The sequence below is a fragment of the Mus musculus genome, chromosome 17 (genome assembly GCF_000001635.26).
Source record: "Mus musculus strain C57BL/6J chromosome 17, GRCm38.p6 C57BL/6J".
NCBI classification, from domain to species: Eukaryota; Metazoa; Chordata; class Mammalia; order Rodentia; family Muridae; genus Mus; species Mus musculus.
The window spans coordinates 87463354-87480165 of record NC_000083.6 but is presented as its reverse complement, the minus strand read 5'-3'; the positions used below and the strand labels follow the sequence as shown (position 1 = coordinate 87480165).

The 16812-nt window shown below is 46.9% G+C and overlaps 1 long non-coding RNA gene across 1 annotated transcript; it reads left to right on the top strand.

The window, feature by feature from the left end:
* Positions 1-5597: 5597 nt before the first annotated feature.
* Gm30938 lies at positions 5598-16812 on the top strand. The gene is made up of 4 exons (XR_385891.4): positions 5598-6490; positions 7407-7499; positions 8375-8469; positions 15233-16812. It is a non-coding gene; the product is annotated as a predicted gene, 30938 (long non-coding RNA).

Here is a 16812-nt window from a genome sequence, read left to right as displayed (position 1 = left end):
AATGGTCAAAGGACAGCTCCTAGAGTAGTTCTCTTTTCCATGTGAGACCCCGTGGGCTCCGTGCATCCAGCTCGGATTGTAAAGCTTACATAGGAAATGCTTTACCCTCTGAGCCGTCCCACTAGATCAAAATTGGGTTACTTTTCTTATTGTTGAGTTGTAAGAACTCTTTATATATTCTAAGTTTTTTGTCAGTTTTCTAAGTTTTCTCATCTCTTTCACTTTTGAGTCTTTTGATGAACCAAGGTTTCCCTTTTTTTCTTTTCTTTTAAATTGAGGTGGGGTCTCTGCCTGTCCCTGACTGGCACAGAACTTTCTACACATACCAGACTGGCTTCAGAGTTGCAAAGAACCTTCTGCCCTTTTCTCCTGATGCTGAAATTACAAACATGAACCACTGTACCTGAAAGACTTACAGTTTGGGTGAAGTCTAATATGCTGAGGGGGTGGGGGTGTCCACAGTCATGCTTTTTTTCTTGGCAAATAACAGAACAAAAGATATTCTGGAATAGACATGTGCGTGTCTGTGTGTGTGTGTATGTAAAATATAGGTATCATAAATTCCACTATTTTAATATTTTGTTGTTGTTGTTTTGGGTTTTTGAGACAGAGTCTCTCTATGTAGACCTGGCTGTCCTGGAACTCACTCTGTAGACTAGCCTGGCCTCGAACTCAGAGATCCCCCCTGCCTCTGCCTCTGAAGTGCTACAGTTAAAGACATGCACCACCACCTCCCAGACTATTTTAAACATTTTTAAGTGTGTAGTTCAGTGGCATTAAGTATGGTATCATCATTACACTAAGAGTTTTCCCCCAAATTCAAGGAGGCTAATATTTTATCTTATGTTGTTTTCATAGTTTCAACATTTACAGATCAATTCTAATGAATCCTTCTGTTTAGGATGAGCAGTGGTTGAGGTTCATGTTGCACATAGTCAAACACTTCTTTGCCATTTGTTGACAGGATCCACCCCTTTCGACTGACCTGTCTTGATACTTTGAGCAAATATCTATTGGCTGGGATTTTTTTTTGCTTGCTTTCTGAGTTTACTTTTAGCTCCAACCTTCTGATTTCCGTATATTGTTTTCCTAGATAGATTCCCTTCCTCTCTCTCTACAGACCTAGCTTCCCCTCCCTACTGGCAGACAAAGTCCCAGAATTTGTTAGTTTGTTTTGGGCTTGAGGCCAGGGTCTCCCTCTGTAGCTCATACTGGCCTAGAAGTCTCTATGTAGTCCAGGCTGGCCTTGAACTCTCTATCCTCTTGCTCCAATGTCCTGAGGGGTGGGATAACAGAGGCGCATTAGCACGCCCGGCTTGCATTCAGATTCTACTGAAAGCCCTGTCTATCCCTTAGGCTGCATTTAGCCTTGCTCCAGCCTGGGCTCTGTGCCCAGCACCTGAGCCCATCTGCAGCTGGCAGTCTGATGCGATCAGAGGCCTGGAGGGAGAGAGCTGCATATGGTCCGCTCAACCCTTCCAGGGCAGGCTTCCCCAGCGTCTCACTCAGGAAACTCTGATCCTGGAGACCACAGAGCCAGCCCTTAACGCATTGGGAGCCCAGTTTTGAATTTCGTTAGCTCCAGGCATGAGATTCGACAGAAAAAATAATATTGGTGCATGAGAAAGCTGAACAAAACCACACCCAGCCTTGTGGACCAATATTCTTCCACATGGAGAGAAAAGCTTTTGTAGCATGGCTACTCAGGGGTAGCGCAACAAAGTCCAGGTATCCTGTGTGATTTAAGAACTGAGCAGGGCCAGCTCTATTTAATCATTGTGGATAATGGAGACAGCCTAGAAGGAGCCTCAGAGTGACTTCCTCATGCCATTTAGACTCCTCTCCTGTCTAGAAGTGGGCAAGCAGTCCCTGAGTTGTCTGGGTGTGTTGCTGTCCTTTGTACCTGTCAGAGTGGATAAAGAGACTATCACTCCTAGCTTAGGCAATAGAATCTGGGCTATTTTTCTAGCCGAGCCATCAGTCATAAGTCGGCTTTTGCCTTTGTAGGCCTACAGACTCAATCAGGAGTTAGACAGTCCCGGAGTCAGGAAGTTGTTCTGAGATTGTCTTGTCTGGCTAATTCAAGGTGACCTCGTTAACACTAACTTCTAACCAAGTTTCCTACCATTGTCAGAGGAAGCCAAACACCTTTTCCAGGAAATGCATGGGGGCTGCATCAAATGACAGAGTGCCAGGCTGGATGGGTGAGGAAGGGGTGGGTGGGGCGTGGACGAGCGCCGTCGTAACTCACCAGACACTCGGCCGTGGGTCGTGTTCTAGAAGAAAATAGACCGAGTGTCATCTCTTTCCCAGCTCCCTCTTGGGAACAGGAATAAATCAAAGAGGCTTATGCTGGAGCTTGCCTCTGACGTTCTCGGGCTCCGGGGACGTTCTTCTCTTCACAGGCTGTCACTTCCCCGACAATAAGATGCTGTAAGTAGCAGCTGGGAGAAAGCCTCCATTTCTCTGGGAGGTAATGAGGGAGAAATCTGACGGAAAGGCTGCTCGTGTTAAAGAATTGTTTTTCAAAATAAACATGGTTTTTAAAGTCTTGCTATGGAGGCCAGGATAGCCTTGGACAGGATACATCCTCAACTAATATGAATTGTAATGTAGACATCTGATATATGCAACTCCTAAAGGGGTTGCAACCCAGTTTGAGAACCACTGGGTTAGACGGTAAAGTTCCCAATTCCCATGTAAAGGTCAGGCATGGTACTGTGTACCTACAATCCCGGAGCTGGGGAGGTGAGTAGTCAGGCATGGTACTGTGCACCTACAATCCCGGAGCTGGGGAGGTGAGTAGTCAGGCATGGTACTGTGCACCTACAATCCCGGAGCTGGGGAGCTGAGTAGTCAGGCAAGGTACTGTGCACCTACAATCCCGGAGCTGGGGAGGTGAGTAGTCAGGCATGGTACTGTGCACCTACAATCCCGGAGCTGGGGAGGTGAGTAGTCAGGCATGGTACTGTGCACCTACAATCCCGGAGCTGGGGAGCTGAGTAGTCAGGCATGGTACTGTGCACCTACAATCCCGGAGCTGGGGAGCTGAGTAGTCAGGCATGGTACTGTGTACCTACAATCCCGGAGCTGGGGAGGTGGAGTAGAAGGATTCCAGGGCTTGCTGGGCAGCCGGTCTAATCAAATGGACATGATTCTCTGCTTCCATATGCATATGCATCAGTGTGTGTGTGTGTGTGTGTGTGTGTGTGTGTGTGTGTGTGTACCTGCACACAGATGTACCTGCACACACAGGCACACACACTCTAAACAAATTAGTGGTTTTGCTTGGTTGGTTTGGTTTTTGCAGGGTTTCTCTATGTAGCCCTGGCTGTCCTGGAACTCACTCTGTAGACCAGGCTGGCCTCGAACTCAGAGATCTGCCTGCCTCTGCCTCCTGAGTGTTGGAGTTAGAGACATGCACCACCACTGCCCAGTGTATATTTTTTCTTTTTAATTTTTTTAATGAGATATTGTAACACCTGTCTCATCAGCATAGATATTTTTCCTCTTTAAAAATTTCTCTTTATTTACTTTGTGCTGTGAATGCTTTGTTTGAATAAAGGGGTGTACACTTTGCATGCCTGTGGGATCCCAAGAACGTGGATAATGATGGTCGTGAGCCATTATGTGGGTATTGGGAACCGAACCCAGGTCCTTTGCAAGAGCAACAAGTTTCTTGTTTGTGTTTGATTTTGGGGGCTTTCATTGTGTAGCTTAGACTGGCTTGGGACTTTCTACTTTGCTCAGAGTGGTGTCAAACTCTCAGCCTTCCTGCCTCAGGTTTAGATAGTTAGACCCAGATGACACTCAGCATTATGTGCCAGATACAGCGCTAAATACTTTACAGACATGGAGTCAGTTTAAGCTGAGCTCACTGTTTAGATGGTGCAAAGAACCCGGTTCAGGATAAGGCACACAGTAGATGCTTAATGAATGGTAGTAATGTCTTGGAGACATAAAAATGAGTCCCTTGCTTCTCTTGATCTCTTCTGTCCAAAAGAAACACCTCCGGAAGACAGGGCACATAGGCATTGGAATTAATTCCAAAATGTCAGTGAATGATCACCCAACTGAACCTGAGAGGGGCTGTTGATGTGGAAGGAAGGAAGGGAGGGAGGGAGGAAGGAAGGAAGGAAGGAAGGAAGGAAGGAAGGAAGGAAGGAAGGAAGGAAGTGCACAGAACCCTGTGGGTGAACTTGGTTAGCCTTATCTTAGTCACGCTGCATCAGCGGTAGGGAGGTACCCAGCAGGGTTTCTTGGGTCGACTGTGGATTTTGTGTACATTTGCTCTTTTAGGTCTAGTTGAGTGGGGATGAAAGATAAGATCGGAAAAAGCCAGGAAAATTCTGTTTCTGTGTCAACAAATTCGAAGAGCATCTGAGGCCTCAGAAAGGAAGTCTCTGGGCCTGGGTGGGGGGTGGGGCGTGGGGTGTGGGAGGACGCGTGTGGGGGTTGGGACAACTGTCTCCCATCTTTCCACCCTAGGGGACGCAGGGTGGGGGCCTTCCTGGTCTTACAGTACCGTACAGTCTAGCGATCTTGACGAGTTTGCAGCTGGCACACTTTGTCCTTCAGCTGCCTGCCTCCGCCCCCAAACTAAACTGAGCTTCTTATAAAAATATCCTGGTTTTCTGTTTTTATAACTTACAGTGTGCTTCTTCCAGGAAGCAAACACCTTCAAGGGCAATTACTGCAAGACCCAGGGAGATCTGTAAGCAAGGCAGTACTGAGCCAAGGGAGACATTTCCAAGAATCTGTATACCTCATCTCCAGAGCTCTTACTTCAAACCCAACTAACCAGAACAAACCCCTTCCCTGCCAAGCCCACTGGCCTGGGAACCAGGAGCCTCACAAAAACCCACTAAGAAGTCAGTGCTGTACTGACTTCTTAAATAATAGCTTCTTGTGTATACACCTGAGACACTACACACATACATACATATCCCCTGTACTGAGGATTGAACCCGAGGCTTCACACATGGCGGACAAGTGTTTTACTATGAAGCTGCGTTTCCAGCTGTGGCTGCTGGTGTCCCCCTCCCCCACTCACCCCGTAGCCAATATGGAATCTCCAGTTATTTTAACATTAAGTATCAAGCCCAGTTCGTGTAAGATTACAAAGGGCGAGTCTTCTGGAAGGCTATGTTGTACCTCCCAGACATGGAAGAACAGCTTTTAGAAGCAGGTTCTAAAAGAGTGTGCCTGGGGCCCATTCCGGGACAAACTGCGGCAAATTCTCACCCCTGGAATGAAATTTAAATGAGAAAGCATTGAGCTGACCTCAGTTCCGGTCATTAGTGCACGGACCGGACCGGACTGTGGGGTACTTCACCTGGGCCAAAGTAGTGGGATTAGAGAGAGAGAGAGAGAGGAGATGAGTGTTACACAAAAGAGTCCCAGAAATGATGACTCTAACTCCAGCCCAGAATGTAGGAAGGAAATAGAAGCAGGCTCAGGGTTTGGGTTACCAGGAAGTAGGCAGGAAAGAAAAAAAATCAAATCAGAGTTCCATCCCAGTCGGGTTAACAATCGGGTTGACCTGCCCCGCCCCGCCCTCCGTCCCACTCCCTCCTGATCCACGAGCTTAACCTCTCTGTTCTCAGGCTCCTATAGGCCATATAAAATGCTGTAGACTGTTTTTCTATCTCCCTCAAAAGCCACGGCCTTGACCTGTGAGAATACAGTGTTTGGCTCTTTGAAAGGCTGAGCGGAACGTGATGTGGGAAGAGCGTCAGAGACGCGCTTGAAGAACCGTGGTGAGAGGCAGGAGGAAGGGCGGCGCCGATGGCAAGTGCTACCCAGAGTGCCCGGCTATACACAGGCAGAGCTCCGGAATCTCCAGTCTCTCCCATGCTTTAGTCTCCTCCTTCACTGACATTACAGAGGCCATGTCCTCTGCGAGGTATCATCTGCCCAGGGACTCCTAGGCATAGAGACATCGGCTGTTCTGTTGTCACCTTGAATTCCTAGCTGGCAGTCTGCCTAGCGCTGGATTTGTCCTCGATCCATGCTCTCAGCTCTCATTCCTAGCCACCTCCCTAAGCCCACTTAGATTCCCAACCATCCTCGCTAGCACTTGATTACATATTGCCTGAATTGTTCCCCAGCCCACGGTGATCAGGGCCTCCTCCTCCCTGCCCGCCCACTCGCAACTCCCAGTGTGCTCAGCTTTCCACCTCCAGAAATCCCAGCTACTGCCATGCACTGTCAACGCCCTCCCTCCTCCCCACACACTTCATTCCCTTCCCTGTTAGCCTAGGCTTCACCAGCCAGCCCCTCAGCCTCCCAAACCATCTCCCCCTGCTAGGTCCCTTCGCCTCAGCCCCGCCCCTATGAGGCGGGACCCTAGCTCTCCCTCCACACCACAGCCCCCACCCTGACATCTGGGCTCCCAGGTTCAGGAGCTCTGCTGGAGAAAATCACAGCCCACGCAGATTGGCGCTACTACAAAGTCATCTGCAGCCTCAGCGGGCTGCTGAGCAGCCTGGTAAGCCGTCTCGGACTCCCTGGCAGCGAGTTCACCCTCTCCCATATTGGCTTTTCAGAGTATTTCTCACCCTTAAATCTCACCGGGAAAACAGAAAGGGGAGGGGGAAGCACTTGTTCCTCTGGCCCAGCAGGGAACGTATCTTCCTCCCTTTTGTAACCCCTGCTCCATATCTGGGAGAAGCCAGGGTCTCCTAATATGCCAGGTCCCACTGAGAGCCTCCCGCCTTGGCAACTCTGTCTGTTCCCTTCTCTCTTTATTCAGTCTCTCTCCATTTATCTCTGCTGTCTTTCTCCTGGGTATGTAAGTGCTGTCTTTCCAGAGCTGTGGCTTCCTTCCTAGACAAATTTCACTCTCAAGGCCTCGCAGGAACATAAAATGTGCAGAGCCTGAGAATGGCCCGAGAATGGTCTCCATTGTCCAGTCCGTGGTTACTTCCGGCCTCTGTTTTATTTGATCTGGCTGAAGATATGACTCCAGTGACCACTTTTCCTCTCTTGAATTTTCTTCTTCTCTTGACTCAGTGGAACGGCTTGTTCTCTGATGAAGGTTGACGTAGCCACCAGATGTCTCACCTCCTCTGTACCTTTCTGCCTTGCCTTGCTCTGTCTGGAGGGCTCCTCTGTTCTTGCCACCTCGTGGGGAAAGTCCTACTCACCGCCTAGGAATGTGCTGGGTGTTCCTTACCCTCCCGAAGTATTCTAGATCAAACATCCCGAGCGTGTTGACATCTTCTCCCTTAATGCCCAGGATTAAAATCCCCTATTAATCTGGGCTTGATAGTATATGCCTGTAATCCCAACCCTGCAGAGTCTGAGACAGGAAGATCATGAGTTCAAAGCCAGTACAGGATATATAGTAGAAACCTTTCTTCAAAAACAAAAATTATATATTTTTGTGTCTGTCCATCCATTAGCTCTCACAGGCTGGGAGCTGGGCATTTTATTCTCCATGTGATTGATGCCGGCACAACTTGGCACACAATGCGCCCGCCATTCATGGTGACTGAGTAAGTGACATCATCCCAAGTCTCCAACTAGGCTACTCTAGGGTAGTGGTGTAATTAGTCTCTCAGAGGGCTTTTGTACAATTGATTGATTGATTGATTGATTGATTTTGTGTGTGTGTGTGTGTGTGTGTCTGTGTGTCTGTGAGACAGAAAGAGACAGAGACTGAGACAGACAGAGACAGAGAGATGCATGGCACTCAAAGGACAAGAGTCAGTTCTCTTTCTACCTTGTGGACCCCAGAGAGGGAACAATGCTTTTGCTAAGGGAGTCATCTTGCAGGCCCCCTCTCCCCTTTCCATTGTGATAAAACCCACATTTATCATTTTGGCCAGTTTAAAGTGTGGAGCCCAGGAGATACCTGCTGTTTCAAATGGCATATAACTATCACTGCTTCTCAGTTACAGACATTGGTTGGTTGGTTGGTTGGTTGGTTGGTTGGTTGGTTAGTTGGTTCTTTTGAGACAGGATCCGCACTGGCCTTGATCTTGAGATCTTGATTCAGGGTGTGCACCACTTCACATGATCACCAGCTTACGTTTTAAGAGTTAACTACTGTGCCTAAGAAATCCATGGAATAAAAATACTTCTAACCTGTAAACCACTGGCCCAAAGGCAGACACTTCCTGAATTCCGGGGGTGGAGGGGGTATTGTTCATGTTTTCACTCCCCTAAACAAGTTTGTTTGACCCAACTGCACCAACCAGATGTGCTTGGTCACATGTAGACAGGAGGTACCGAGGCAGGAAATATGTTAGGATGCGTGCTTGTCCCGGATTGGCCCTGATGGAAAACTATGGCAGTCTAATGGATTTGCCCTTTTGTTGTGAATGGCCCTGGTGATGCCTGTATTTTGATGTTAATTCTGCTTTCTCAGGAAGGGTTGTCTGGACCAAACGGATGAGTCGCATACTCAGGTGACTTCTTGTGAACTCCACCCCACCCCCAATGAATAAAGGGACCAATCACTGGGTGAGTAGGCAGGACTTCTGGGTTGGATGGAGGAAGAGAGGAAGCAGGAGAGAGTTAGGGGCTTTTTGGACAGGGATAGTGACAGGGATAGTGACAGGGATAGTGACAGGGATAGTGACAGGGTTAGTGACAGGGATAGTGACAGGGATAGTGACAGGGATAGTGATAGTGTCTCCTGGCTTATACGGTAAATCCACTGAGGATTTAGATTTATTATGACTTACAAGATTAGGATTCTAGTATCTGTGGAACCGGTCTTTCTCTTGTGATTCTCAGGCTTAACATACACCCAAGCTCAACATTTTAAATGGTCCCACATGGAGATCTTCTATCCACTAAGACTTATTTTATTTGGTGTGTATGTATGTATTTGTGTCTATTTGCATGTATGAGCATCATGTAGATACTGGCCCCTACAGAAGCCAGAGAGGGTATTGAATGCCTGGGTGCTAGAGTTTGTGATAGCTGTGAGCCACCTGTTAAGGATGCTGGGGTCTGAACCCCTGTCTTCTGAAGCCATATGCTTAAAGAAACAAAAGGCAGCCAGCATTCCCCCTCAGTGTAAGCCCTGGGGCAGTCAGGCAACAGCAGCCACCCTTCTCTCCCCACCCCCAGTGCAGCCAGTTCTCCCTCCAGCATCGCTATCTCCTGTCTTTTGGAGAAAGCAGAGAATTAATGTCCTTGAAGTGATAAGACCCCCACCCTTAGGCTCTGGGAAAGAGACAACCGAGCGTTCCCAGCAGTCAAAAACAGCTACAGCCAGCTCGCAACAACAGGAAAGACCGCACTGGCCGGCCACTGATAACAGAACGAGTTACTCCTTTCCAGGTCAAAGAGGGCCTTTTCTAGATATACGGTCTCTCTTTTTTGTCTGGGAAAAAAAAACAAAAAACAAAAAACAAAAAACAAAACGCTATCAGTTCTTGAAGGCCCCAGCTTGTTTGTGCATTTCCCCTATATAAACCCTAAGCCCCTAGACCTGAGCATTGCATTCCTAATCGGTCTTGCGGGGAGGATTGTGTTTCAAGTCTGAACTCTAATGTGCCTACATTGGCCTTGTGGTCTCTGGCGGTCTCCTGGGGGTCTCCAGGACTGAGCAGATCATGCTCTGAACTGCAGTGACACCTCTGTACACATTGTCATTCTCCACCTCCTCGTTCCTCATCCTCTGCCTTTCTGTTCCTGAAGTTGCATGTGATGGGGGTGGGGCGGGGTGGGGCAGGGCGGGGCGGGGCGGGGCTCCTAACCCTTGGCCTTGAATTCCTGTTTTCATGATCCATTTACACTTTGGCATCTACCAGTATTTGCTTCTCTCTATAATCAATAGTCCACTGAATGGCCATTGTCACTCACTGATTCCTTGATGGACATTTAGGTTGTTCATTCTTTTCCGCCGTTGTGGATGATGTAGACATCGACATTTGTAAACAAGTTTGTTTAACCGCTTTCAGTTCTCTTAGGTTTTATACCCAGCAATGGAGTTGTCAGAGTGTGGAGATTTATTTATGTGTTATTTATGGAGGGACGCAAAGCTGCCTTCCATAGTGACTGTGCTGGGTTAACTGTATCCTACATTTTCCATTTACTTCTCTGCTTCATTGAGAACATTTCTTATTGTCCATTTTCCTCTGAGTGTAGGCCTCCCAGCATGACCAGTAGATGCATTTTGAGGTGCGCACTTAGCGTAAAACATTCCTGTCTGTAAATGTCTTACTGCACCTTAGGAGGTGGCTCCCTGTAGCTGTTTATCACAGTTTGCTCTGACCCAGATAATAGCTGACTGGACTAAGGCCGCATTTTGGAATCTATATTTGAGAAGGATGATAGGTAGACCTGGTTCACACAGCAGAGGGGTGGTGGGAGAGGTGGGTGTAGTTCCCATAGCTGAAACATGAATTTTATAGTTGCAAATGTATGGTTTGGGTTTCACTATACAGCCCTGGAACTCAGTATGTAGATCAGGTTGGACTGTAACTCAGCGAGACAGATCTGCCTGCCCCTGCAGCTTGAGTGCTGGGACTGAAGGTGTGAGCCCACCAGCATCCGGATTTGTTATCTTTTTAAAAGATTATCTTTGGTGAGCACGCAGAGAAATAAGTTTTGCTCTGACATTTCGTACACAGATATGGTTGATCACACTGTGCCGAGAACTTTCTAAGTCTCCCACAACGGCTAAGTTCCTGGCTTCAGTCTTTGCTTGGACTGAGCTGCACTGCCGTCTCAGGCCCCATACCTTTTCCTTTTAGCCTACCGTGGTTGTGCCTTTCAGTAGAATTTTTCTTGCCAATGTGTAGAACCCAGGGCAACAGCCAGTCTCTGTCACTCTCACAACCAACGTAAGCTTCAGACTGTTAAACAAACCGAAGCACAAAACCTCGGAGTGACTCTCATTTCTCTTCCCCTAAAACTCCCTTGGTGTGACTTTAATGACCTTGTCCCTGTCTATTTCCCCAGTGGAATTTGGAGGCAAATTTTGTGTCAAGGTCAGTCAGTACTGGTGCTGAATCCTCAAGGGTGGGCAGCCAGCTCTTGCTGCCACCTTGATGTGACTCTTGATGTTTGTCCTGGTCTTTCCCTTCCTAATAACAGAACGATTCTAGTCAGCTCACAGGTGTCACGCTTTGTTGTGTTGCCTGTCACTGGTAATCCTCGCTCTCTCTTTCTCGATCTCTCTGTCTGTCTCTGTCTCTGTCTCTGTCTCTGTCTCTCTATCTCTCTCTGTCTCTGTCTTTCTGTCTCTGTCTCTGTCTCTCTCTCTCTGTCTCTCTCTCCCTCTCTCTCTCACGTGCACACACACAAAGCTCTGCGGTTCACCCAGGCCACACACAGTATGGAGAAAGAACCTTCAGCTGAGATTTCTGAGAACAGCATTCTGCTTGCATTCCTGCCGCTGGCTTCACTCTGTATTGCTGAGCGAGTCATGAGACTGGTTTCCCATCTGTGGAAGTAGAAGAGAAAAATAATACTCTCCCTGCTTGCACAGAGAGGCAAGTTAAAATTAGGTCATGGATGTGAACATTCTGTAAAGAAAAAAAATATATATATATATATTGCTGCATCCATAAAAACAAAGCGGTGAGCTCCTGCTTCCACGCTCCAAGTTCAAATCGCTTGCTCAGTAACGACTGGGGCTTAGCTCTTCCTGCTTTCAAGGATGAATCTGTCTGTTCCCCCGCTTTTCTTAAGCCTTGATAAACACTTTTAAAAATTGCAAACAAGGGCTGGTGAGATGGCTCAGTGGGTAAGAGCACCCGACTGCTCTTCTGAAGGTCCAGAGTTCAAATCCCAGCAACCACATGGTGGCTCACAACCATCCACAACAAGATCCTCTTCTGGAGTGTCTGAAGACAGCTACAGTGTACTTACATATATTAATAAATAAATCTTTAAAAAAATTGCAAACAAGTAAAACAGGAAACAACAGTGGTAAGATAGCTCAGTGGTTAAAGAGTACTGGCTGCTGCTCTTCCAGAGGATCCAGGTTCAGTTCCCAGCACCCACAAGGCAGATCACACCTGTTTGTAACTCCGGTTCCGGGGCTTCTGACACCCTCAACCTGATATACAGGCAGACAAAACACCAGTGCACTTAAGATAAAGACAAATTAACAGGGCTTCTCTTTGTATCCCTCCTTGCAGCTTGCTATGTAGATCAGAGTGACCTCAATTCACTACGTAGTCAAGGGTCAGCTTGAACTCTGATACGCCTGCCTTATATTCTCTAGCGCTATAATTTAGAATTATAAACATATGTTACTCATGTTTCCAAACTTGTTACACAGTGCACTGAAGGGAAGGCTTTGACAGTTTCTCACGTTCGTGACCCACGTCTAGAGATTGTGACATATTTGGTCTGATCTGTAGACTGAACTTTGAGTGTTTTTTAAAATGCCCCCTTAACGATTCAAATATACAAATCTGGGAATTATGACCTTTAAGGCTCATTTTTAAACAAACTTTGGTTCTCTCTAATTTTAGGTGACTTCTCAGCTAGGCTTGCCCTTGTGTTCTTTCCCTTAGATGCTGTGTCAGGAGACTACAGGAAGGAGGTGAAGCTGGAAAGCTTTCTTCCTACTGTGACTGCCTTGATCCCCATTAGCGGAGTTGAAATCTCTGCTCTAAGTGCAGGGAAGCCATTAATGGAAGCTTCGTAGATTTGCATCCATGTTTCTTGTTCTTCTGGGTGTTTCCTCCCTAGCTAGATCAGGGTCTCCCTCTATCCTTCCCCAACCCTACGCAGAAGCCCTCTGGCTGTGCCCGACAGGCCACGCAGGTTTGACTTCCTGCTATCGTCACTTCTTTATGTGCAAAATCTCTCTGTGTCCACGTACGTTACATCTATGTCTGAATCCAGGCAGGCTGGAGTTGCTCCGGCTGCCCAGTCTGCGACATCTCATTATTCAGACCCTGTCCAACCTGATAAAGCCATTTTGGACTTCTGTGTTTAGTTAGTCCTGCCTGAGTTGGGTCCAGATTGGATCTGCTGTTGACTGAGGAGTATTAAGCAAACCTTACCAGCAACCCTTCATTGGCTCTGGCTGACATCATGTTGGCTATCATCAGGAGCCTGGGTGCCCACTGTCCTAAGAAAATATATAGCTTTAAATCTGCAAGACGTGTGAATGCCTAAAGTAAAAACATGGGCTGCTGTTGCCCTAGGACACAGTACCGTACCGTTCAGGAGAAGTCGCTGTCTGTCATCTGCCCTGGCCATCTCTAAAAACCAGCAGATTTCCAAGGATAGGAGCAGAGACAGCAGAAGAATAAATAATACTTTCAGTCCAACAAGTATTACAGAGGCCTGAGCTTCTTCAGGCCATGTGGTGCCTCTGACAATCCTCATTGCCTCTCTCCTACGTGTCAATCCTTCCCCTTCCACTGGCCAGAGCCGCATCAGTCCCAACTGAGAGTAGGAGCCCGGACTAGCCCAGAACATCAATAACGGGCCCAGATAATTCCCAGTCTGTAAGAAGAACTTATTCGCTGGGCAGTGGTGGCACACACCTTTAATCCCAGCACTCGGGAGGCAGAGGCAGGCGAATTTCTGAGTTCGAGGTCAGCCTGGTCTACAAAGTGAGTTCCAGGACAGCCAGGGCTACACAGAGAAACCCTGTCTCAAAACAGACACACACACACACACACACACACACACACACACACACACACACAAAGAACTTGCTAAAGTTTTTTTTTTTTGAGTTCTTTTCTCTCTGTGTCTCTGTTGTTTCTTTCTGTGCGAAAATAGAATTTGAGATGTTTTGAAGAATTGCATCATCTATACACAGTACCGACCATAGAGCTCTTTCCATACACAGTACCGACCATAGCGCTCTTCATTTCCCTCCAGCCTGGGGCAGTAGTTGCTCTGCTGGGGTGTAAGGGTCACTTTCCTCATGAATTGTTAATACCACATCACTATTAATAATAACTGAACCTACTGAGCATTTACTATGTGGCAGACACTGTGCCAAGCGGTTTTTATAATTCATTTCAGTTCCCTCTTGCCCCGCTCCTTGGGGGTGGGTCTTATTTATTCATATCACCTTGAAGACATCAAAGTCAGAGGCATTGAAAGCTTACACAGTGGGCGAATGGAAGACCCAGGAGCAAACCTCTCAGGATGACAGTGACGTTTGTGACCTTTATTTTCACAGTTTTCTGAGGATGGCCTTTCCCTATGAAACCGTTGGTTTTTAAGTCCTAGTTAATGGCGAGGCACTCCGATGCCCACCTATAATCTCAGTCCTTAGCAAATGCAAAAGCATTCTCTCACAAGTTAGATGCTAACCTGGTCTGCATAAAGAGTCCCAGGACACCATGGCATACACTAGCAAGCGTTGGCTGAAAGGACCCTGATATAGCTGTCTCTTGTGAGACTAGGCCGGGGCCTAGCAAACACAGAAGTGGATGCTCACAGTCAGCTATTGGATGGGTCACAAGGCCCCCAATGGAGGAGCTAGAGAAATTACCCAAGGAGCTAAAGGGAACTGCAACCCTATAGGTGGAACAACATTATGAACTAACCAGTACCCCGGAGCTCTTGACTCTAGTTGCATATGTATCAAAAGATGGCCTAGTCGGCCATCACTGGAAAGAGAGGCCCATTGGACACGAAAACTTTATATACCCCAGTACAGGTGAATGCCAGGGCCAAAAAGTGGGAATGGGTGGGTAGGGGAGTGGGGGGGAGGGTATGGGGGACTTTTGGGATAGCATTGGAAATGTAATTGAGGAAAATACATAATTAAAAAAAAAAGAGTCCCAGGGCAGCTAGGGATACACAGACCCTGTCTCAAAATATAAATAATAATAATAATAGTAGTAGTAGTAGTATTGACACTACTTAGGTTGTATAACCCGTGCTTTATCTCCAAATCTACGGTGAGAGAAATGTCTCTTGAAAGTTATCCTCTGACCCCCACACACACATGCCTCACACATGCACATGACCCCCTCCCCAACACATAAACAGATAAATCCAGGTAACACGGTTTTCTCATTCGGATTCTAAAAACTAAGATCTGAAACATTAGAATTATAAGTGTGGGGTGCCATTTTATACTCTTAATTCTTACTTGAAAAATGTTGATTGATGGGTTGATTGGCAAATAGCATTTTGTTTTCTTAGTTCCTGGGAAGGGTTTGGAAAGGAAGCCATTGTGACATCCTGAGAATTGTGCACAAATGCTTATCAGCCACCGTTGCCCTGGCCTGGCTCAGTCACTGCCTCCTCTAAAGTTGTCTTTTTTTCCCTTATTTCACAGAGACCTGACATGGTGATTTTCTTTGAAGAAAAAGACGGCAACTTCCAGAAATGAGTACTGTGGTTTAGAAAGAAAGCACCTGACCTTGTGGCGAGAGTTCATCTTGTTCTGTTCTACTTAAAAAGAAATACAGAAGATGAAGAAAGAAGGAAAAAAATATTCCACTGGGTGATGGTGATCCATGTCTTTAATCGCAGCACTCAGGAGGCAGAGGCAGGTGGATCCCTGAGTTCGAGGCCAGCCTGGTCTCCAGAGCAAGTTCCAGGACAGCCAGGGCTACACAGAGGAACCCTATATTGAAAAAAACAAACAAAACAAAACAAAAATATAAACCAGTTTCCTTAGACTTAGAGAATTCCAGTCTCTCTGCGGATCCTGAGCCCTCTGAGGGGCCTAACAAGAACTTTGCAGACATTCTTTGCCTGCTAAAGAAACCCTGACTACACAGCTGGTTCCTTCACCAGGGCTCCGAGTTTTTCTACCAATTCCTTTCTACTCCTCCTTTGTGACTTTGCTTCATGTCCATTAGAAGGGGAAAGAGAGATAATTTCTGCTTCTTCGAGAGAGGCCAAGATGAAGCCAAACTTCTAAAAAGATGGGGACTCATTATTTAATATAATTTCAGGATTAGCCTTGGGTATTTCAGTGGAGGGGCTAAAGGAAAGGCTCTCTCAAACGAGATTCATTTCTACCTCCCACCAAAGGAGAAGGGAGACAAATACTGGCTCAGTGGGGGTTCAGGTTGCAGCTTAATTCCTCATCTGCCCAGAGAAACAACCCACAGGGGGAAAAAAAGGAGGCATCAGGCTTGCTGGTAAACTCCCCTACCTCTGAGTCATCCTGGTGCCCAAATGTTTAAATGATGTTTAAAAGAGAAATTCAGAAACACAGTGTCGTTGTCATTGTCATTGTCATCAGGACAAACAGACGCTGCCCAGGCAAGCTCAGAAACCCAGCTTCAAAGGTGGCTTCATTCAAAAACCCTCCAATTGAGGACCAGGACTGTTCGCATTATCCATCATGGGATCTGGTCCAGGCCAGTGCCCATACGATCAATCAACGTCTCAAACATCTCTTTAGGATGACTACTCAGCTACAGTCATGGATTAAAGATGCGAGAGAGAGAGAGAGAGAGAGAGAGAGAGAGAGAGAGAGAGAGAGAGAGAGAGAGAGACATAGCTCCCAGTGATGAACGCCACCTTTGCATCCCAAGTGTGAAGTCACAGCCTCTCCTCCAGGAGGGCTGATAGGATGGATAACAATTGGCTTTCAGCCGTTGCTGATATGACAAACGTTTTTTTTTTTTTTAATTTGAGTTTTTAGAATGGCAATTAAAAAGAAAAATGACTCCGGTGGAAGACGGGAGGCAAATCACAGCTAAATCACACTTTGAAAGAACAACAATCCAGAACTTTCTGTTTTCTGATGGCCATGTCGATTATGCCCAATAGGTGCCTTTGTGGCTTGTTTTACTACTCTGCCTACAGATATACTTCCATGTCTCTGATGAATCAGTCTGTCTCCATCTTAGGCTTGGAAGCCATCTCATAGTAACAGTAAACTAGATTCATTCCTGTGTA